This window comes from Heloderma suspectum, chromosome 4 (assembly GCF_057233095.1).
Source record: "Heloderma suspectum isolate Gila_16-S chromosome 4, 16-S_ref, whole genome shotgun sequence".
NCBI classification, from domain to species: domain Eukaryota; kingdom Metazoa; phylum Chordata; class Lepidosauria; order Squamata; family Helodermatidae; genus Heloderma; species Heloderma suspectum.
The window spans coordinates 87,280,135-87,302,631 of NC_139461.1; the positions used below are offsets into that span (position 1 = coordinate 87,280,135).

The window sequence follows — 22,497 nt, forward strand, 5'->3', positions numbered from 1 at the left end:
TGTAACTAAAAGCAGATTGGTTGAGCTTATGGATAAACATAATATCTTAGGTAAAGGGCGATATGAATTTTGTAAATGGAACTCATGCTTCAGAACTCCACTGACATTTCTTACGGAAGTGAATGGAGTAATTCACTAATTATAGTGTACTTGTTCTAGTATGCCTTTAAGATCCTTTGCTAAAGTAGTCATGCCATAAATGGAAATGTTCTGCTTATTAAGACAATGGGAGACTGAATCAACGTTTTTATTGCTTAGTGAACTTTACCAAGTCTCTCAAAAGGCCTTGTCACACAGGTTATTTCATTCAGCTGTCCCTGGGTTCAAGGATCACACGGAGAAATGTATTGTATGAACACCCAATCCAGAAATGCACTTGTGATTTATGTGATCCTGAGGGCACCAAAATGCCACCATGATTTGGAAATCACAGTGGGAATATATCCATGGAAATTCAGCAATATGCTTCTTCCATTCGATCCTTGTAACCAAGGATAGTCAGGAGGGATCATGTAGATTGTTTAATTGATGTTTTAGTGTGAGGTAGGTCTGCCCAAGGAAGGCATGAGCTGTTATAAGGAGAACAGCTAGTTTCTGTTAGACCTCCATTCATCATTTAGCTCAGTTATTGCATTGAGCAAGGAGATGGATGCTAAATACGGGTTGTGTGCTCCTTATTTGTTGTGATGTTGAGAGTGCTGTAGACCACTGGGAAAATTTTGTGTGTGTGTGTGTGTGTATGTATAATCTTTACTTTTCTAGATCTTTTACTTGTGGAATGTCTTTAAGCACACTGAGTTATGAGATACCAACTAAATCTGCTTTTTTGCTAGATTTAGGATTAAAAAGACATGAGGCAAGCTGTGCTTCTTGTCTTTTCTGTTGCTCCTGAATATAATTTTCCCCATCTTATGAAACTTTAATAACAAGTGTACAATTTCTAATCCTAAATTAGATATAAAACATACATAAACAGAAATATGAACAGTTTTGGAATCTCTGACACTGACCTAGCTATGGGACCAATAACACATCATCACCAAATACTATTTCCTATCTTCTGGTTATTAAATTATGGTAAGATGTGCAAAGGGAGACATGCCACCTTTTATTTGTTAAAAAGCATCTATGTAATGGTGGTTTTATTATCAAATACTGCCCTGTTCAGCCCAGTGGCTCCAGTATATTTGCTTTAAGGGGGCATTTAATAGAACACTGTACCAAGCAAAACAAAACAAGGCTGCAGCATTCAGCTATTTCTGGATGAGGCTCGTAATTAGCATGCCATGGGTAATTCCCTGCTGTCTCAAGCACTGTATTTGGTTCCTTATTCCAATACAGAGTGTTGGGAGATGAGGTTTATTTTGTTTGTTAATGTGGCTTTGTCAAGACCTCCAAAATGTCACTGTGAGATTAATCGCTTTCCCAGCAAAAGTTCAACAGACCTGGTATTTCCATTGCAATTGTTGATTTTAAGTAGAGTGCTCTTTGGAGCGAAGCTCCAGTCTATCAAGCTGCAGCTTAATGATACTTCATTTCAAAGAGGGATGTGCTATCACCTACAGCAGGAACAACTGATATGGCATTGGGGGAGAAGGTGATTAAAGAGCCAAGACTCTTGTTTCATTAAAGGATCTTGCACTTTTCTTATCTGTTTCTAGCTTTAGCTTCCTATTTTTGTCTCCCTAGACAGGTGTTCCAGTTAATAAATCTGCCTTCTCAGAGGTGATTTTTATTTATTTTTTAACTCAGGCTTGTGGAATTTCTGTTAATCCCAAGTATTTTCTCTTTGCGTTGTGACTGAAAGTGATGTGATCCAGCTAAGTGTTGTTGTTGTTGTTGTTGTTGTTTTAAAGTCACTTTATAATTTCTAGCAGATATGACTAGGAAAAACAAAAATCTTGGGGAAGGTATACAATATTAAGATAGATATTAACTTTACTTTGGTATTATGCAGCAGTAATACCTCTTCCATTTTTTCATCGAGTGTGCGTGTGGGGAGGAGGTTTTGTTTTGGGGTCAATAGTAACCCCTGCAAAAAATTATCCCCATATTATCAAATGTGCATTTTGATAATGTACATAAGAATGCTGTTTTGGGGTGAGAGTGCACCCCGCTTACTGGCCCCACCTCCACTGATACATCCTCCAGCCTGCCCCCAGACATCCATGCATTGGGACGTCTGTAATGGGAAGCTTGACTCACCCTGTTACTTCAGGTTTGCATTCCATCTCCACCACTGCCAAACTCTCCCTTTCTCTAAGCCCCATCCCAATTTTTTCCTTGTGGAAGGAGGAAGACAATGGAAGACACCATAATCACAGGAGAGGCTTTGCCACTTGTCAAGGCTCATGATTTCTGGCAAGAAATGATGTGCCATGCATCACTCATCATGACGATGGGCCCTGTGGAGGCATCTCCTGTATCTTATGTGAGTCCTCTGCTGGTGGTTGTCCCCTTCCCCCAGGTCAGACTTGTTTGACTTAAGGAAGGGGAGGATGGTGGGAAAGAGGAGTGGTGGCTAGATGACTAGATGAGATTTTTGAGGGATAGTTATGAACAGTCAAAAAAACCCATTTATTTTTGGGGCAACAAGTTAGATGCTTGAACGCCTCTGCTCCTGAGTCTGACAACTGAATCTGACAGTAAAAACCAACCATGATAAAACAGGTTCAGCTGTTCACCAGAAGTTTGAAATACATTTCATCCTGGAAAGGGAGACTTGAGTTTTATCTGTGTTTTTCCAAAGTGGAGTTTCTTTTTTGTTTTGTTTTTTGGGAAGTTCCAGCCCTTCTTTCTTGTGTCCTCTCCACAGGATGTCTGCTAGTCAGGGCTGACATTGGGGTTTGTACACTCAATGTATTTAATTTTTTGGATCAATGATCTGTATCCTCTTTGTTGATATTTTATGGAAGAGGATATATTATTGTTACTGATGTGTCTTACACATTACATACAGTATTTCATCTTTTACCTTCAGAGTAAAAGAAGATGGGATATTTACTGATGATACCTATGCTGAAATTGATGAATATGTCTTAACATGTATGTGTCTTTTTCTATTCCTATCTCTGTCCCGTTTGAACTGCTTTTTACCCATTTAGCAAAGATCTACTGAAGTTGTTTTGTTTCGAACTGTATGTTGTCATTGGTTGTTTATCTCCATATACTTGCCACTAGGTTTGGTGTACATATCCTTCCTTGGTACAGACTGGATCACAACAAATTATTTATTTTGGATTTATAAGTTTACATTCCAAGTTATCCTGATATGGAGTAGTAGTGTCGGTGAGAAACTCTTAAAACTTCCTAGGGTTGTTCTGTTAAAGTTAGCAGACTTTACACTAGGGATATTATCAGCTTTGTGAGTCAGTTCTGTTTGGGAGGTGAATCAATCTGAGTTTCTACAATATTTAAGAGGGCTTTGATAATATTCTGAAGATCTTATTAGAGATGTTACAGGGAGATTCTGGAAATGATCTTAATCAGCCATTTTGAGAATCTCTGTTGTTTGTTTGAGGTACTGAAATGCGGTTCTTTGTCTTCTGTAAATAGTGATGTCAGATTTTTATAGTTGTACTTATGAAGAAAGCCTTGTGGCCTGATCTTTCCTGGTCCAGGTACCATGTGAGTGAAGTAGGATTGTGCATAAACTGTTGTGCCCTGGCTCAACCCAGCTCATCAGACAGGATAACCTAGGAAGCTGCCTTTCTCCAGGTCAGACTGTTTGTCCACCTGGTTCACTATTGGCTACTCTGACTGGTAGTGGATCTCCAGTCTCAAGCACAGGTCTTTCACATTACCTCCTACCAGATTCTTTCAGCGGGAGCTGCCAGGGATTGAATCTAAGGCCTTCTGTAGCGGCCTACCACTGAGCTACGGTTGCCGTGCTTGTTTTGCGCTTCTCCCTGGAAGCTTTGCTGCAGCAGCGGAAGACACATGCTACATTAGTCTAACTGCATAGTGCATGGCCAAAATTGGGCACAACAGACGACCTAGTGGGGAGAACAGCAGGCTAGTTTGCAACTCTATCCACCTTCTCAGGAGTGGGATTACTCTTTAGAATACTGCAGATCATCATTCACAGATACATACAATGCACATACAATTGTTCATATACTCTGCTCTGCATTTGTGAAGGTTCCAGTCTCCAGATTTACTTTTAAAATAAACCTTTCTACGGTAACCTGTAGAGCATAATGCATGACCAGCCCTTTTGTATCTCATTTTTTTGTTTGTAGTTTAGCGCTGCTGTGTAGCATTTTAACAACTCTTACTGACTGAGTGATTTGTCAACTAAAACAAACACACACAGCCAGTGGAAGCTGGTGGCTCCGATTTCGGTGTGGCTAAATTCATTCTGGGTTTCAGTCAGAACTGGGCAGTACTGTAAAGGAGCTATCCAAGGTGCTGAACGCTATGGGTTCGGGCCCTTGGATAGCTCCTTTAGAGTCCTGGCTGAAATCCAGAATGGATTCATAGCCCCACCAAAATCGGAACCACCAGCGTCCACCACGTACAACAAAAGATGTAAAATAAATCTGAATACCCTTAATAAGTCTTTAAAGACGCTGCACCCTTTAATAATGATCTGAATGCGACAGTGGAGTTGTGGGTACAGAAGAAGCACTTCTGGATCTCAGGCAGAACTTGAATGGGACTCTTTTCCCCTTCTACTTTAAGGTCGCTCCAACAATAAAAAGCCCTTTCAGTCTGGAGCTTTCTTTCTCTAGATATATGCTAATGCACTGTGAAAGTGCTCATCATGCCTGGATGGGCCCTGCTGATAAACTACTGCCTGGAGATCTTTCCAAGTGCTAATGTGTCAAAGTGCCTGGGAGCACAGGGTGAACATTATTAGTGCTTTCTAAAGGTCGTGTCTGCTGAAGTTAGCTTGTATGCTCTCTGTAGGGGAGAATGATATTCTCTTTTTAAAAGAGATTGGGGAGAGGGAGGGATATTCTAATCAGGGGGGAAAACCAGGCACTATTAAGAAAAATCAGTAAAGTTGAAAAAACGTCTCTTACCTGGATGTAATTGTGGAAGAGCAAACATTACAGTTTAGAATTGCCTGATAGTGAACATGTTTTTCAAGAGTTTGCACGGTTACTTAATGAGTAGGTTTGATATCCTGGAGCTTTAACATAGCTTTAAAACTGTGAAAAGCTTAATGATCCTTAAAAGCCATTTGTATTCTTTCTCCCCACCCCCAGTGTTTTCATCATTTTTTTGCTATTCTAAGTGTCCCAAATTTGGTGATAATGACTGGATTATTTTAAAATGTTTGGCTGACATTCAGCTCCATTAGAGATTCAAAATGTCTTGAGATAAGCTAGCAAATTTATTCTAGAATAAGGTGCCACAAAACTCTTTGTTGTTTTTGCTGCAATAGATCAACATGGCTACCTTCTGGAAATTGAGATAAACTGTGATTAAGATTTTAAAAAACAAAAACAAAGCCCTACTTAGCCCTTTGTTTGGGATAATTACGGGGCAGGGATGGCAACCATCAATGGCTGTCAAAATTATTGAATCCATATGTGCTATGACTATGAGAAGTTATTAGCTGCTTTTATTGAGTTGAGAATATTTAAATATTGTAAAATATGGTTGGACGTGCCTCCTTTTTATCTGGTGGTATATTTGCACCAGCCTGCAGCTGTCTATATTCTATAGTTCTTTGAAGAATACCATTTGTTGTGCAGAGGCTTCACTGTGTCTCTGAGTGAGAATCTTACTTACCTCAGGGTTGCACGTGCTAATGACCTAAGAGGATTGCTCTTTGGCAGGTATCATCAGATGGATTATGTCTTCCATGCTTAGCATGTCCATCACCTGCCTTTTTTGCTGGCTTGCTGGCTCTGTGGGACTGTTTTACTCTGCAGCTTGCTAGTAAGGATTTGCGGTTGGGGACTGTGTGGTGGCTGGAGTGGGCCAGAGCCTCCTGTGAGTGGAGCAGCTCTAGGAAGAGGCTCATAAGGAACTGTGGCAGGGTCAACCCTGAAGGGGTGACACCAAAGGGGGTGCCCCTTTGGGTTGCCATGTGGGCAAGAGTGTCCTTCTGTTGGTCTGGGAGTAGGAAGGTTGCTAGGCTCCTATGTCAGAGACAGGCCTGTGACCTTCACCTAGGGTGAGAGCCTAGGTGGGGAATGTTCGTGGTGTCTGGAGGCCCCCCCTGAGTGAGAGTCAGGGGTGGAGAAAGATGTGCCATCCAACTAGGGGTGAGATGTAGCCACCTGTGTAGGCTTATAACTTGGTTGAGCCACTCAGGGGAGCCACAGGACAGCAGAGGGCCTGGGTTGTAGTTTTAAAAATTGTTGGTGGGTGGTGGGTTTATGAGCTGGTGCTTGTGATTTTAGTGGTGGGTTGCCTACCTGATCGGCGGAAGTGAGGGAGGCATGTGTCCACCTGGCGGAGGCAGTGGGGGGAGTTCTGGGGGCCAGAAAGGTCGTTCTGGGTAAGGGGAGCAGGGGAAAGATGCGTAATATCTGTCCCCTGTTCCGGGCCTGTCCAGAGCCGAAGGATGGCTGTGGGATGCGTGACTCCATCCTCTGGCCTTCGTCTGCTGCTGTGTAATGCCAAATCCGTTGCCCATAAAACATTTCTTATCCATGGATGAGGGTGCGGACCTGGCATGTATTATGGAGGCCTGGCTGGACAAAGCTGCTGCTCCTACTCTTGTGGCCATTTGCCCGGCTGGATTTTTGTATGCACAGCAGCTGAAGGCTGGAGGTCAGGGAGAAGGAGTGGCTGTTATCTACCGGGAGTCCTTGGTCCTCACCAGACTCCCTCTCCAGGAGACCAGGGTTGCTGATTGCATGTACTGGAGGTTGGGCCCAAAGGGCAGTCTGGGGATTCTGCTCGTGTACTGTCCACCCTGCTGCACGACAGACTCCCTGGCCGAAGTGCTTGAGGTGGTCTCTGATGTGCTTGTGCAGTCCCCTAACTTGTTGGTGTTGGGGGACTTCAATGTACATTTGGAAGCCATCTTCTTGGGGGCACCTCAGGACTTCCTGGAGCTGCACCCTATTCCAACTGGGCCCATCCGTGTAGCCGGTCATGCGTTAGACCTTGTGTTTGTTTCCAGAGAGGCGGGGAGTGATCTGGAAATCAGGGGTATATCCACGACCCCCTTGTCATGGTCAGATCACTACATGGTGGGGTTGGACTTCTTGGTTCCGCAACCCCTTGACAGGGGTGGAGGACCCATTAAGATGGTCCGCCCAGGTGTCTTATGGATCCAGATGGATTCCCGACTGCGCTTGGGGATTCTTTGGAGCATGCAAACGGCCACTTGGTTGAGACCCTGGTGGATGGCTGGAATGCTGCAATCACTGGGGCATGAGACCGGGTGGCTCCAAAACGTTCTCTCCCCCTGAACAGAGCGCAAACTGCACCATGGTTCACCCCATGGTTGCGAGCTCTGAAGTGGGAGGTGAGACGGCTAGAGCGCCAGTGGCAGAAATCTCGCTCTGAAGATGATTGAACAGGGGTTAGAGCTGTAGCTTTAGCCTACCACATGGTGATAAGAGCAGCAAAGAAGGATTTTTATGCTGCCTCTATCATGTCCGCAGAGCGCCGTCCCAGGAGACTGTTCCAAGTGGTCTGGAACCTGGTCGGTCAAGAACCAATGGAGCATTCTAAGGCCTCCTGTGATGAGTTTGCAAAGCAAATACCTGGCATGTATCATGGAGACCTAGAGTCTGTTTCCCACCTCCCAACTGAGCAGAGCAGAGCAGAGGAAACTTCTCCAGTTGGTCTTGGGACTATAGAAGCAAGCAAGCTCTCAGAGAGCGAGCGAACAGAGGGAGCAAACAGGAGTTGGCCAAGGGAATTGCAGTTGCAGAAGAGACAAAGGAGACAAAGGCAAAGAGGTAAGCGAGCTGGAGGAAGTCCAGAGGGCTGTCCTTTTCCTGCTGAGTGGCTGTGAGCTCACCAGGTGCTCCTGAGTGCTCCAACTGAATTGGGTGTGTGTGGTCTGAGTACTCCCAGCAGCTGTGTGGGCAGGAAGCTTCAGTCTGTTTCCTGCCTCCCAGCTGAACAGAGCAGAGCAGAGCACAGCAGAGGAAGCTGGTCTTGGGACTAGGGATGTACGAAAGTCACTTAACTTTTCATGGATTCTGTTCGTGGGGGGGGGAGGAGCTCCGTCCCTCCCCCAGAATCCTTGGGGGGGGGAGGCGATCCGGTCCTCCTCCCCGGAATCCTCGACGGCCGGCTCTGCTCCGCGGCGGCTCTGGAAATTCGGAAATCCAGCTGCAGACTGGCTGGTGTGGACGCAAATGGCAGTTGCCATTTGCGTCCAGCCAGGCAGGCCATCACGGCTCACCCCCCCTAAAAAATGCAGCATACGCAAATGGCAGCGGCTACGGCGGCCGCCATTTGCGTTCCCTATTTTTCACCGATTTATCTTACGTAAATATTTACATAAGATAAAACGGCGAAAAAAAGGGGAACGCAAATAGCGTAGTGGACGCTATTTGCGTTCCTTTATTTTTCGCCGTTCTAGCCTACGTATTACCTACGTAATAGCCTACGTAAATATTTTTTGCCGTTCTAGCCTACGTAAATATTTACCCCCCCCAAAATGCAGCAGACGCAAATGGTGGCGGCTACGGTGGCTGCCATTTGCGTTCCCTATTTTTTGCCAATCTATCTTACGTAAATATTTATGTAAGATAAAATAGCGAAAAAAAGGGGAACACAAATAGCGTAGTGGACGCTATTTGCATTCCTTTCTTTCCCCGCCGTTCTAGCCTATGTAAATATTTACCTACGTAATAGCCTACGTAAATATTTTTCGTTTTCGTATATTTTTTTTCCTGGGGGTGAGCCGTGATAGGCTACATAAATTCTTACATAGCCTATAACGGCTGCAAGGATGGCAATGGCGGCGACAGCAGCCTGGCCGTGGCCGGCCAGGAGACCAGCTGCCAGAGCCACCGCCGGAGCCACCGCAAGTAAGTGCCATCCCGGGGGGAATCTGCAGGGGGGGCGGGGGGCAGGCCGTTCCGCTACAGATTTCGGGGGGCCAGTGAATTCTCCGCCATCCCTACTTGGGACTATAGAAGCAAGCAAGCTCCCAGAGAGCATGCGATCAGAGCGAGTGAACAGGGGGAGCAAACAGGAGTTGGCCAGGGGAGTTCGGCAGGGGAGGTCAAGGGGGAGGCCCCTAACATTTTTATTTTATTTTATTTTAACATTTTTTTCATTTTTTTTTTAATTGTCTTGTTACACACACTACCATACCAGTGGGACTCTGTTTTTAACCTGCAGTGAGTAGAGGACCAGGCACAGGCTTCTCTAGAACAACCAGAAAGCTAGACACAAAAAGGGAAAAAAGGCTGTGGAAAGACAAGACTCTCCAGTGGTGGTGACCTGCAAGGTGTGTGCCATGTTTGTTTTCTTGCCTGAGAACAACATGGTCTACACCTGCAACAAGTGCAAGTTGATCACACTGCTGGAAGAAAAAGTAAGAGGACTGGAGCGGCAACTGTCGACCCTCCAGGGAATAAGAGAACACGAAGAGTTCTTGGACAGAACGGTGGAACTACAGCAGCAAAGTGAAGAACAGAAGCTTGAAGAGCAACAGCAAGCTGAGGCAGAAGAGGGAAATGCTGATGTAAGGAAAAATGCAGTAGGGGATACTCCTTGGAAAAGGGTGACAGTTAGGAGAAGAACTAGAAGACACTCAGCACCAGTGGAAGCAGTAGAACTAGGGAACTGTTTCCAGGTACTTGAGGATGAGAATGGAGGACAGCCTGCAGAGGAAGAATTACAGGGGAATCTGCATGAGAGCAAGCAAGAGGCTGAAGGTCAGCCAAGCAGAGGCGATGAAACCTAAGAGGATTGCTCTTTGGCAGGTATCATCAGATGGATTACGTCTTCCATGCCTACAACAAGAAGATAAGAGTAGTAGTAGTAGTGGGAGTCTCCTTGCTGTGTGGGATTGAAACCCAAGTATGTCGCAAAGACCCGTGGACTCGCCAGGTATGCTGTCTCCCGGGAGGACAGATTAGAGACGTGACTGAAGGGTTGCCTGCACTCATAAAGCCCACTGACAGGTATCCCTTTCTTCTCATCCATGTGGGAACAAATGATACTGCCAAGCGGAGCTACGAAGAAATCATGTCAGACTTTGAAGCTTTGGGAAGGAAACTCAAGAACATCGGGCCCAGATAGTTTTCTCATCCATCCTTCCAGTAGTTAGAAGACGGTAGAAAGGGAAAGAAAAATACTCTGGGTGAATGACTGGCTACGAAGGTGGTGTCGACGAGAGAGATTTGGATTCTGGGACCACGGGCTATACTTCCTGGAAGATGGACTGTTGGCCAGGGATGGGTTGTACCTCACAAGGGCTGGGAAGAATGTGTTTGGCCACAGCATGAAGAACTTCATCAGGAGGGCTTTAAACTGAATCCTACGGGGAAGGGAGACGTAGGGATGTACGGAAGTCACTTACCTTTTTGACGGGGTGATTCGCAGTGGGGGGGAGGCGCTCCACACCTCCCCCCGAAATCCTAATCCGACCGGCTCCGCTCCGCGGAGATTCTGCGGAGCCGCCAGCCGGGGCTGCCCACAGCCGGATATCCGGCCGCTGGGTAGCCTGCAGGGAAAAAAAAACAAACAGCGTATGCAAATGGTGGCGGCTACAGCGGCCGCCATTTGCATTCCCTTTTTTTTGCTGTTTTAGCCTATGTAAATATTTACGTAAGCTATTACGGCAGAAAAAAAGGGGAACGCAAATAGCGTAGTAGGCGCTATTTGCGTTCCTCCCCCCCCGCCATTTTAGCCTACGTAAATCTTTACGTAAGCTATTATGGCAAAAAAAAGGAACGCAAATAGCGCCCACTACGCTATTTGCGTTCCCCTTTTTTCGCTGTAATAGCTTACGTAAATATTTACGTAGGCTAAAACAGCGAAAAAAAGGGAACGCAAATGGCGGCCGCCGTAGCCGCCTCCATTTGCGTATACTTTTTTTTTTTAGCTTGCCGTGATAGGCTACGTAAATACTTACGTAGCCTATCACGGCCTCTGCAGGAACGCAAATGGCGTCCCTGCATTAGCCGTGATAGGCTATGTAATTATTTACATAGCCTATCACAGCTATGATGAGGAAGTGAATGGCGGCCGCAATGCGGCTGCCATTTGCAAGTCAGCACGGATGGCAGCAGGTAAGTGCTCCGTTTCGCGTGCCTTTCGTGGTGTGGGGGGGCAGGGGCTTCGTTCTGCCACGGATTTTGGGGGGCTGAATGCACTGGCATTCGGCCTCACCGAGATCCATGGCGGAATTCTCTGACATCCCTGGGGAGACGTAAAGTTGGGGGTGACAATGGACGAAGGCTCATGCACCACAACAGAGAGAACAGCTCTAATAGCACCCAATAATAGTCTTCAGAAACATGTAGGAAGAAAGCCAGACCATGAAGCACATGGCCTTTGATGTCTATATACTAATGCCCAGAGTATGGGGAAGAAACAGAATGAACTTGAACTCTCAATTCAGGAGGGAAAATATGACTTGACAGGTGTAACTGAGACTTGGTGGGATGACTCTCATGACTGGAATACAGCAATTGAAGGATATAACTTGTTCAAAAAGAACAGGAGGAACAGAAAGGGAGGTGGGGTTGCACTGTATGTGAAAAATACCTATCTCTGCACAGAAATACAGGAGGATGAGCGTCGTAGCCCCATCGAGAGCATCTAGATCAAAATAAATGGAGCAAAGAATAAATGGAACCTGGTGGTCAGAGTCTACTACTGGCCACCCAATCAAGGAGAAGATGAGGATGAAACTTTTGAAAAGCAATAGCCAATGTTTCAAGGAAGCATGATGTAGTAGTAATGGGGGACATCAATTTCCCCAATATTTGTTGGGAGACAAATTCTGCAAAACATGGCCCCTCCAGGAAATTCCTGACTTGTGTTGCTGATAACTTCCTTCTACAGAAAGTAGAGGAAGGAACTAGAGGATTGGCTATCCTTGACTTGATCCTAACCAACAGAGATGACTTAGTGGGTAAAGTAGCAGTTACTGGAACTCTGGGGGAAAGCGACCATGTTGTACTTGAGTTCTTGGTTCTAATCTAAGGGAAGCAAAAGCCGAGTGGAGCCAAACGCGTACCCTGGATTTTAGGAAAGCTGATTTTAATAAACTCAGAACAATGATCAGTAAGGTCCCATGGCAAGTGACTCTAACGAGAAAAGGAGCCCAAGATGGGTGGGAGCTTTTAAAAAAGGAAATTCTCAAGGCACAGTTGCAAACAATTCCAACAAGAAAAAAAGGTAGAAGACAACAGAAGAAGCCAATGTGGCTTCACAAAAAGCTTAGGGATGACCTGAAAGCAAAAAAGTACACATATAGTAAGTGGAAGGAAGGCCAAGCAACAAAGGAAGAGTACAGGCAGGTAGCACAGAATTGCAGGGATGGCGTCAGGAAGGCTAAAGCTGAGAATGAGGTGAGGTTAGCGAGGGATGCTAAAAGCAACAAAAACACTTTCTTCAGATACATGCATAGAAAAGACAGAGGAAAGAAATGGTGGTTCAGCTATTAAATAAGGATGGCAAAATGATAACAGATGACAAAGAAAAGGCAGAAGTGCTCAATTCCTACCTTGGCTCAGTCTTCTTCCAAAAGAGGGTCTATGACCCCCTTGGCAAAGGCGAAGTACAGGCTGAAGGGGCAGGATTGCAGCATGAGATCGATAGGCATATGGTCAAGGAACACCTAATTACTTTGAATGAGTTCAAATCTCCAGGGCCAGATGAACTGCATCCTAGAATAATAAAGGAACTGGCAGAAGAACTCTCAGAACCGCTGTCTATCCTCTTTGAGAAATCATGGAGGACGGGTGAAGTGCCAGATGACTGGAGGGGAGCTAATGTTGTCCCTATCTTCAAAAAAGGTAAAAAGGAGGAACTGGGAACTACAGACCTGTCAGTCTGACATCAATCCTTGGGAAAATTCTGGAGCAGTTGATAAAGCAATCCATCTGTAAGCACCTTGAAAAAGAATGCAGTGATTACTCGAAACCAACATGGATTTGTCAAGAACAAATCCTGCCAGACGAATCTAATCTCATTTTTTGATCAAATAACCTCCCTTGTGGACTGTGGGAATGCTGTGGACATAATATATCTTGACTTCAGCAAAGCTTTCAACAAAGTGCCCCATGATATCCTGAACTAGGTCAAAGAGGACTAGATGAAACAACGATCAGGTGGATCCACAGTTGGCTACAGAATTGGACTCAAAGAGTGCTTATCAGTGGGATCTTCTCAAACTGGGGAGAGGTAACAAGTGGGGTACCGCAGGGCTCAGTCCTGGGCCCAGTGCTCTTCAACATTTTTATTAATGACTTGAATGAGGAGGTGCAGGGAATGCTGATAAGATTTGCAGATGACACAAAATTAGGCAGGATAGCTGATACTTTGGAAGACAGAAACAAAATTTAAAGTGATGTTGATAGACTGGAGCGCTGGGCAGAAAATCACAGAATGAAATTTAATAGGGATATAAATGCCAAGTTCTGCACCTGGGAAAAAGAAACCAAATGCACAGTTACAAGATGGGGGATATGTGGCTCAACAACACTAGCTTGTTGAGCCATGTATCCCCCATCTTGGAAGGATCTTGGAATTCTTGTAGATCACAAGCTGAATATGAGCCAACAATGTGATGTGGCTGCAAAAAAGGCAAATGCTATTTTGGTCTGCATTAATAGGAGCATAGCTTCCAAATTCTGGGAAGTAATAGTTCCTCTCTACTCAGCACTGGTTAGGCCTCATCTGGAGTACTGTGTCCAGTTCTGGGCACTGCACTTTAAGAAGGATGCAGACAAGCCTGGAGAGGGTTCAGAGGAGGGCAACAAAGATGATCAGGGAATCAAAGCCCTATGAAGAAAGACTGAAAGAACTGGGCATGTTTAGCCTTGAGAAGAGAAGGCTGAGGGGAGATATGATAGCGCTCTTCAAGTACTTGAAAGGTTGTCACAGAGAGGAAGGCCAGGATCTCTTGTCGATCATCCCAGAGTGCAGGACACGGAATAATGGGCTCAAGTTTCAGGAAGTCAGATTCCGACTGAACATCAGGAAAAACTTCGTGACTGTTAGAGCATGTCAAGGGCTCCTTGGCGGCCTCTTTCAGTCTAATCCAGTAGCCAAGTCCAGACACAGACAAAGGGATTGTTTTCAAAGCGTTATTCCTCTTTTACAACTTAACAACTCTACTGTTAGCAACTAGATATGAGCAGCAGAGTACCTATGCCCTAAGTTGGAACAGTTGGTCCCCGTTTGAAGGAGGATCACTGGCAGACCCTGAACTTATGGGCTTGGGAGAGTCCCTCCCCTTTTCCCTTGGATCCTCTGGGCGCAACTGGTGTTTGCGCGCCAACCGGGCACTAGGCCTCCTTTCCGCACCATCCATTTGGCGCCGCTCCCTGCGTCAGTGTCATGCATCCAGCAAGTCTTCTACCCACGCTCTCTCACTCCCGGGACTGCTATCTATGCCAGGAATGCCAGTGGGAGGAATCTCTGCCAGCTGTTGGCCCTGAGAAGGATGAGTGCGCTCCTCTCCCAGGAGTGGCTGCTCTTCCTCTGAATCAGAACTACTCTGGGATTCTATGGGCTCAGCATCCACCCTGACAGAGCAATGCAACAATGGAACCAATTACCTGGGGAGGTGGTGGGCTCTCCCACACTGGAGGCATTCAAGGAAGATGAGGCTGGACAGCCATCTGTTGGGGATGCTCTGATTTGGATTCCTGCACTGAGCAGGGGGTTGGACTCAATGGTCTTGTAGGCCCCTTCCAACCCTACTATTATATGATTCTATGATTCACCTTTCTGTTAAAATCAACCGAATCAGGAGTGCTATTCCATGCACTGTGGATACAGTTAGGGAACAAGGGCTGGCCAGTGGCAGACCGGTTGTGTGGGATCGGTTCCAGTTTCTTCCTTTTGAGGAAGTGGACAAGGTGCTTTCATTTTTAAGGCCGACCACCTGCTTACTCGATCCTTGCCCATCTTGGCTCATTATGAACTGCAGGGAGAGACTCGGAGGGGATCAAGGCGGTGGTGAATGCCTCCCTTGAGGAGGGAGTGATGCCATCAGCCCTCAAGGAGGCGGTGATAAGACCACTGTTAAAGAAGCCCCCCTTGGATCCCCAAGACTTGAACAAGTTTCTCCCGGTCTCGAACCTGCCGTTTTGGGGCAAGGTGATTGAGCGGAGGGTGGCTCTGCAGTTGTAGGCACACTTGGAAGAAGCTAATTATCTAGATCCATTTCAATCAGGCCTCAGGCCTGGGCATGGGACAGAAACGGCCTTCGTCGCCTTAGTGGATGATATGAGGAGGGCTTTGGATAGGGGCAAATACTCCTTCCTTGTTCTCCTCGATCTCTCAGCAGCTTTTGATACCGTCGACCGTGGTACCCTCCTGGACTGCCTGGAGGGCTTGGCTATAGGGGACACAGTATTATGGTAGTTCCGTTCCTTCCTCTCTGGCAGGTACCAGAGGGTAGCTCTGGGGGAGGAGACTTCAGACCCTTGGCTACTCACTTGCAGGGTGCCACAGGGTTCTACTCTCTCCCCAATGTTATTTAACATCTGTGTGAAGCCACTGGGGGCTATTTTCAGGAGTCTTGGGGAGCAAGTGTCACTAGGGGTGTACGAAACACTTAACTGGTTCCGCTGGGGCCATCCGCGGTGGGGGGGGAGGCGCTCCATCTCCCCCCCCCCCGGAATCTTCCCTGGCCGGCTCCGCTCCGCAGCGACTCTGTGGAGCCGCTGGCTGGGGCAGCCCGCAGCTGGACCTCCATCCGCTGCTGGGCTGCGGCCGCCATTTGCGTCCCTGCTGTAGCCGTGATAGGCTATGTATATATTTACGTAGCCTATCATGGCAAAAGGCAGGGACGCAAATGGCGGCCACTACGCCATTTGTGTCCCTGCGTTAGCCGTGATAGGCTACGTACATATTTATGTAGCCTATCACGGCAAAGGACAGGGACGCAAATGGCGTCCCTGTGTTATTCGTGATAGGCTACGTAGATACTTACGTAGCATATCACGGCTTGGCAGGGACACAAATGGTGGCCGGCACAGCGGCCGCCATTTGCAGCCGCCGCCCAGCAGCAGCCAAAAGACCACCCAGAGCCAGAGCTGCCGCCAGAGCTGCCGCCGCCGCCGCCAGGGAGGCTCCGTCCTGGGGGGATTCTGTGGGGTGGCGGGGGGATTGCCCTGTTCCGCCATGGACTCCGGGGGGCCGGATTCTAAAGTATCCGGCCTCACTGGAGTCCGTGGCGGAATTCTCCAACATCCCTAAGTATCACCAGTATGCAGATGACATGCAACTCTACCTCTCATTTAAATCCTCACCAAGGGTGGCTGTAGAAACCCCGTCCAAGTGTCTGGAGTTGGTGAGTGGCTGGATGGGAAGTAATAAGCTGGAACTGAACCCTGACAAAACCAAAGTACTTTTGGTGGGAGACAAGGGGAGGTTGGGGAGGTTGACCTGGTGTTGAATGGGGTGTGGCTGCCCCTGGAGGACCAGGTCCGTAGCCTGGGGGGTGATTTTAGACTCCCAGCTGTCCATGGAGGCTCAGGTGTCTGCCATGAGCCGGGCAGTGCTGTACCAACTCCATCTCCTACTCCAACTCCATACGGTGGCTACACCCCTACCTCCCTATCCATCTGCTCCCATCAGTAGTTCATGCCCTGGTCTCCCCTCGCCTAGACTACTGTAATGAGCTCTATATGGGGTTACCCTTGAAGAGAGTTTGGAAGTTGCAGCTGGTGCAGAGTGCAGCGGCCTGCCTGATTAAAGGCAGCTGTCGGCAAGATCACAGCACTCCAGTGCTGAAGGAGTTGCACTGGTTACCATTTGTTTTCCAGCCCCAATTCAAGGTGTTGGCATTGACCTTTAAAACCCTATACGGTTCTGGCCCAGTCTATCTTAAGGAGCACCTCCAGCAACACAAGAGATACTGCTCAGCGAGACTGGCCTCGGAAGGCCTTCTGTCTGTCCCATCAGCCAGGACAGCTAGACTGGTGAGGACTAGGGAGAGGGCCTTTTCTGTGGTGGCCTCCACTTTGTGAAATTCCCTCCCTAGTGACCTCTGCCATGCCCCCTCTTTGATGAACTCCAGCCGGGCTTTGAAAACCTGGCAGTTCTGGTGGGCATTTGGGGTGGGTTAAGGTTTTTTTTTACAGCAATGTTGTTGATTATGTTGTATTTTGTGTTATTTGTATTGTACGCCACCTAGAGTGGCCGGGTAGCCAGCCAGATCGACGGCTAATCAATCAATCAATCAATCAATCGAATGAATGATTAACTAAACAAACAAATAAATAAAATTTAGGTGAGGTATTTCCCCCAGGTGAAGCTGGTTGGTAATCCTGCTGCATTCAGTGACTGCTCACGCTTCTGCATTTTAGTAAATCTAGAACCATTTCTGATGTAACGTCTTGGAACCATTTGATGACTTGAAATGATTTAACACTTATTTTATTTATTAATTTGGACTTCTAGCATAACCCACCTACTCGGATTGGGATACACAGTATTTATATAGCAGTCTTCCCCAACTCTGTGCCCTCTAGTCCATGGCCATGCTGGCAGGGGATGGTGGGAGTTGTAGTCTAATACATCTGAAGGACACCAGTTTGGAGAAGGCTAGTTTATAGCAAAGGTACATACAGTACTAATTTCCAGAGGGGTAGCTGTATTAAGTCTGTTGCAGCAAACAACAACTGAGTCTTATAGCAGTTTAACGACTAACATATTTCGTATGGTATATACTTTCATAAATTAGAATCCAGTTTATCAGATGTATGAACTTCAGCTGACATAATCCATCATGGCTCTTCTTATGTTCTAATATATTTGTTAGACTTTAAGGTTCCACAAGATGCTTTGTTTATTCAATACTAATTAAAAAAATGGAATATGAAGCATATAAGGGGTCTCCCTCTGTGTGATGTGGCTGAATAAAACTTGCCGCAAAGCCGTTGGATCTTTGGTTACACACCTGATTCTGTGAGAACTTAGTCTAGCAAATAAGCCCAAATAAAAACTGCTTATACATGGGTACATAAGTACAACAATGTTATGTGCAAATTATTTACTCATGGAGCTCTCCCATAAAAGAACAATTGGCCAGTGTGGCTGGTTATATACTTGCCTCAGCAAGACTTGTGGACTGTAGCCCTATGCGCACTAATTAATTGACATTAGTGGTCTTACTTCAGAGTAAAAATGCATAGGATTGTGCTGTAAAGGTGCAATCCTATGCATATTTAGACAGAAAAATGCCCTACAGCTCCCAACTGGCTGGGACATGCTGGGAGTTGTAGGACTTTTTTCTGTCTAAACACACATAGGATTCCACCTTAAGTTGCTTTTGGGATGGTAGTATATATGATATATCATTGCCTTCCTGAACTTTCATTTTAACCACTTTTCCTTCTGTACTTTTCCTACATGCTTATTTTGGGATCTTTTGGCTAAATAGTTTTTTAAACTTCCATACCTTTGAAACCTCTCTTACTTGGCTGTCCATTGCTTATCTAAAGCTACAGTTCCATTGCTTATCTAAAGCTACAGTTGGTGCTGCTATTTATTGATCAAAAAAGAGTTGACTCCCAAACCTAAAGGTTATAACCTTGAGGTTTAAGAGAAATTTTCAAGGAGGTGATTCTTGTCCCCTTTGTCTTGCTCCTTTTTTCTTTCTTATTCAGAAATGAAGCTTTGTGACATTACAATTATGTGTGTGTGCTTTTTAAAAGGTGGTTTTTATGAAGCTCGCTCCTCATGGTAATTGCCTAATTATTTCTTTCAATGGACACCTCTGGCCAAAAGGTGTATTCAACCAATATTAATGGACATATTTAATTACTGTTCACCCTCCCTTCAATGGCTGTCATAATCCCTTTATCACTTTGGATTTAGAGACTTGACCCTGTTTTAATGTGCACTATTATTAAGTTGGGCTTTCAGACATATCATTTGACTATTTTTCATATTATATGTTTCCCACTGTCGTGGATTATGGCCTACATCAAACAGAAATGCCAGGTGTTGAATATGTGCTTTTCTGTAGATGCTGTTTGTGCTTGCAACCTTGATTGTTACTATTCTTATTGTTCACTTTTCTGACAAAAGCTCAGGCTGATCGAACATTTTATTTCTTTAAAAAATAAAGTATTACAATAGTAACGTGAAACCATACCATATCATGCAGGAGCACTGCCACCTCCAGGTTTTTCAGGGCCTTTGGGCAAGGCACCCTCTCACAGTGAGTCTGTCTTCTCACCATCATTGTCACCAGCTGCTGTTGCTCCTCATCCTCTTTCTCATCGTTGGTACCACTTGTATGTTTGATAGGAAGAGAACCAGTGAGCAGTAGGCAGGGGCATCTACTGCTCCTCCTCACCGTCACTGTTATCTGGGCCAGACCGAGAGGCAAGGGAACAAACAGGTTACAATGGTGAAGAGGAGGAGCAAGTCCAGGGGGCTTTTGCCAGTGGGGCCCTGCTGGGGTGTGGGTCCTCCGTAGGTGCCCAATCATGCCTACCTTTTATGCCAGCCCTGTGCAGGAGCAAGAGCTCAGAGGAATTTTCTGTAACACCATTTTAAAAAGCCTCTGAATACAAACAAGTTTTTGAAAGCCTGTACATGAGAATCCAGGCAAGACAGAGGTGCTCATCGTGAAGGGTCTTAATTCAGGTATTGAGGTATGTCAACCAGTTCTGGATGGGGTCTCACTCCCCCTGAAGGACCAAGTTCATAGCTTGGGAGTGCTTCTTAACCCAACCCTGCTCCTGGCATCCCAGGTGGAGGCAACGGTGAGAGGCAACCTGTTATCAACTTCGGCTGATATGCCAGCTATGCCCATTCCTGGAACATGTGGAGCTGATAATGTTGGTGCACGTGCTGGTAACCTCTAGGCTTGATTTCTGTAATGCGCTGTAGTTGGGGTTGCCTTTATATTAGTTCAGAAACTTCAACTGGTACAAAATATGGCAGCCAGGTTGGTCTCGGGGACATCCCATGGAGACCATATTACACCAGTTTTAAAATCTTTACACTGGCTGCCCAGTTTGTTTCTGAGCAAAACATAAAGTGCTGGTTCTTATCTTTAAAGCCTTACATGGTCTATGTCCAAGGTACCTGAGGGAGCGCCTTCTCCCCTATGTCCCAGTCCACCACCTAAGGCCCTCTGCGGGCTACCTGCTGTGGCTGCCTAATGTGAGACTGGCAGCCACATGCAAGCGGGCCTTTTCCTTTGCTGCCCCTCAGTTGTGGAACGACCTGCTGGTTGAAATGCTCCTGCTGACCTCACTGAAGGTTTTTAAGCAGGCATTAAAGACCCTATTATTCCGGCAGACCCTCCCTTTTTAGAACTCTTCCTTTTGCTGACTTTTGTATTCTATTTTAAGCTGTGTTTTATTGCTGGATTTTTTAGAAATTGTTTTTAGTTCCAAGTTGCTTTTAGTCATATGTTGTTTGTATATATTGTCCATATGTTTTTACGTAAATGGTTTTTAAACTTTGTATATTGTATTAGTATTTTGACTTTTGTGGACCGTGCAGAGAGCTTCTGCTATGGGGCGGTATAGAAATGTAATTATTATTATTATTATTATTATTAATAATAATAATAATATGTAATTCTGAACCAGAGTAAAGGAAGATGTGGACAATTCACATAAAATAGGAGGAGCTAATTGTCAGCAAACCATATGTCCACATCAGCTCTATGCCATCATGATTTCAAGGTAATCCCTGCTATGAATCCTGCTGTGTTTATTTACACTCTATGAATATGTGTTAATGGGAACAGGGATGTTGATGAAGTGTATGTGTGTGTGTGAGAGAGAGAGAGAGAGAGAGATTTTGGTCTGCCCACCTTTCCTTTGCCCCATCAATTGCTGGCATGCGGCCCCCAGTAGGTTACCACAGAATGTAACCCCTGGGGTGAAAACAGTTCCTCACTCCTGATTTACAGTTAAAGTATAACTGAATCACCTCATTACCTCACTAAAACAAAAATTACCCCAACCAATAACCTGATATGATTGCTCAGTTGTGGATGAACCAGAGACATCTCAAAGACATGGTAGTGTACCCAAGAGAGGTGACAGGAAGAAACTTTTTGAAAGTAAAATGGAATAAAGAGCTTGACACTTTATTTGACCTCAGATATGCTTTGTTTATAGGCCACTCCTAAACAAGATTATTTGAAATTAAATTCCCTGAGTCCAATGACATTTACTTCCTCATAACTAAGCCTAGGACTGTAGACTTCATTTAACAATCCTCATTTAGAGCTTTACAATTCTTCCTCTTTTCACTGAATGTTTTTCTTGTGTTTTGAGCCATTTCCTTAAAAAAAGGATGTCCAGTTTTGAGTTATGGTGGTTTTTCTCCCATGCTTGGCCAGTAATGACGTTTTCTCCAGAAATGTTTTGATTTTGGTAGTCAAGGAAGTATAGTAACTATTATGACAATGTTCTACTGAATATAATAGAAGTCCGGTATTACTTTTGGAAGAAGCAATTCTCTTAAAAAGCAAATTATAAGAAGTGTTCTTTTATTTTAAAAAATCTTATTTATTTATTTGCTGTTATGTTAAGGTTATGAGATGTTTATTTCCAAAAATGTAATTGTGGTGGTCAAATGTTCATTTCAGGAAAGCAGTACTAGTAGATCTTTGATGTGACTGCTACTTGAAAGTTGTGGTAACAACCAAGTTAGAAGGTCACTGCCCTGTGTGGTGGGAGCATCGGAGTTCATAGTGGATTTTAGTTAAGGTTATTGACACTTGGCAACATCTGTTGACTAGTGCTGTGCCCTTTCGCAACCTCTTTGTTTCCCTGTGAAAGAGGCAGTTGTTTTTCTGCCTCTTTCATTGGGATGTTGAGAATTTCTCTGAAATTTTTCGATGTCAGGGATGAGTCTAAGTGCCATGAGATGACTGACAGCTCCGATTATGAATCAGAGTTGGAGCAGCAGCTAGATCAGTAGCCAGGGGACGTACCCTCCCAAGTGAGCCAAAACACTGGAAGAGAGTCCTCCCAAGACCTTGACCAACAGATGGCCCAGTCTGAGTCCCTGCCCCCTCCCTCCACCTCAAGAACGCAAGTTTCCGAGGAGGAGGAAGAGGGGTGTGACTTGAAAGATGCTAGGGTACGACGCAAAGCAAAGTGGGAAAAGCACTTTGCAGGGCTTAGACACTCCACCCAGATAGCCACTCTTAGAAGCCAGTGTAGGAGGGAGCTACCCTAAAGGAGGAGCATCACTGTGAAGCTAGCTTGGCCGGGAGTTTTATACCCCAAGTGGCCAGCAACTTTCTCTCCCTCTGGTTAGTCTCCTCTGCTTAGAGATCGTTGATTAGTTGTTTAGAACCTGGCAACAGCCTGAGAGTTTTCCTTGAATCTGCAATTGTAGAGAGACTGGGCTCTAGCAAAATAAAGTCATATTAGCCTGAAGCTTTGTCTA

At 45.6% G+C, this 22,497-nt stretch overlaps 1 protein-coding gene and 1 long non-coding RNA gene across 5 annotated transcripts in view; one reads left to right on the forward strand and one right to left on the reverse strand.

The window, feature by feature from the left end:
• Window positions 1–22,497, forward strand: part of LDLRAD4 (low density lipoprotein receptor class A domain containing 4) — a 439,787-nt gene that overhangs the window by 115,956 nt on the left and 301,334 nt on the right. The window lies entirely within an intron of this gene.
• Window positions 1–22,497, reverse strand: part of LOC146347126 (uncharacterized) — a 60,644-nt gene that overhangs the window by 36,191 nt on the left and 1,956 nt on the right. The window contains exon 2 of the long non-coding RNA XR_014790167.1: window positions 19,226–19,441. This is a non-coding gene — a long non-coding RNA (uncharacterized LOC146347126). The remainder of the gene's footprint in view (window positions 1–19,225; window positions 19,442–22,497) is intronic.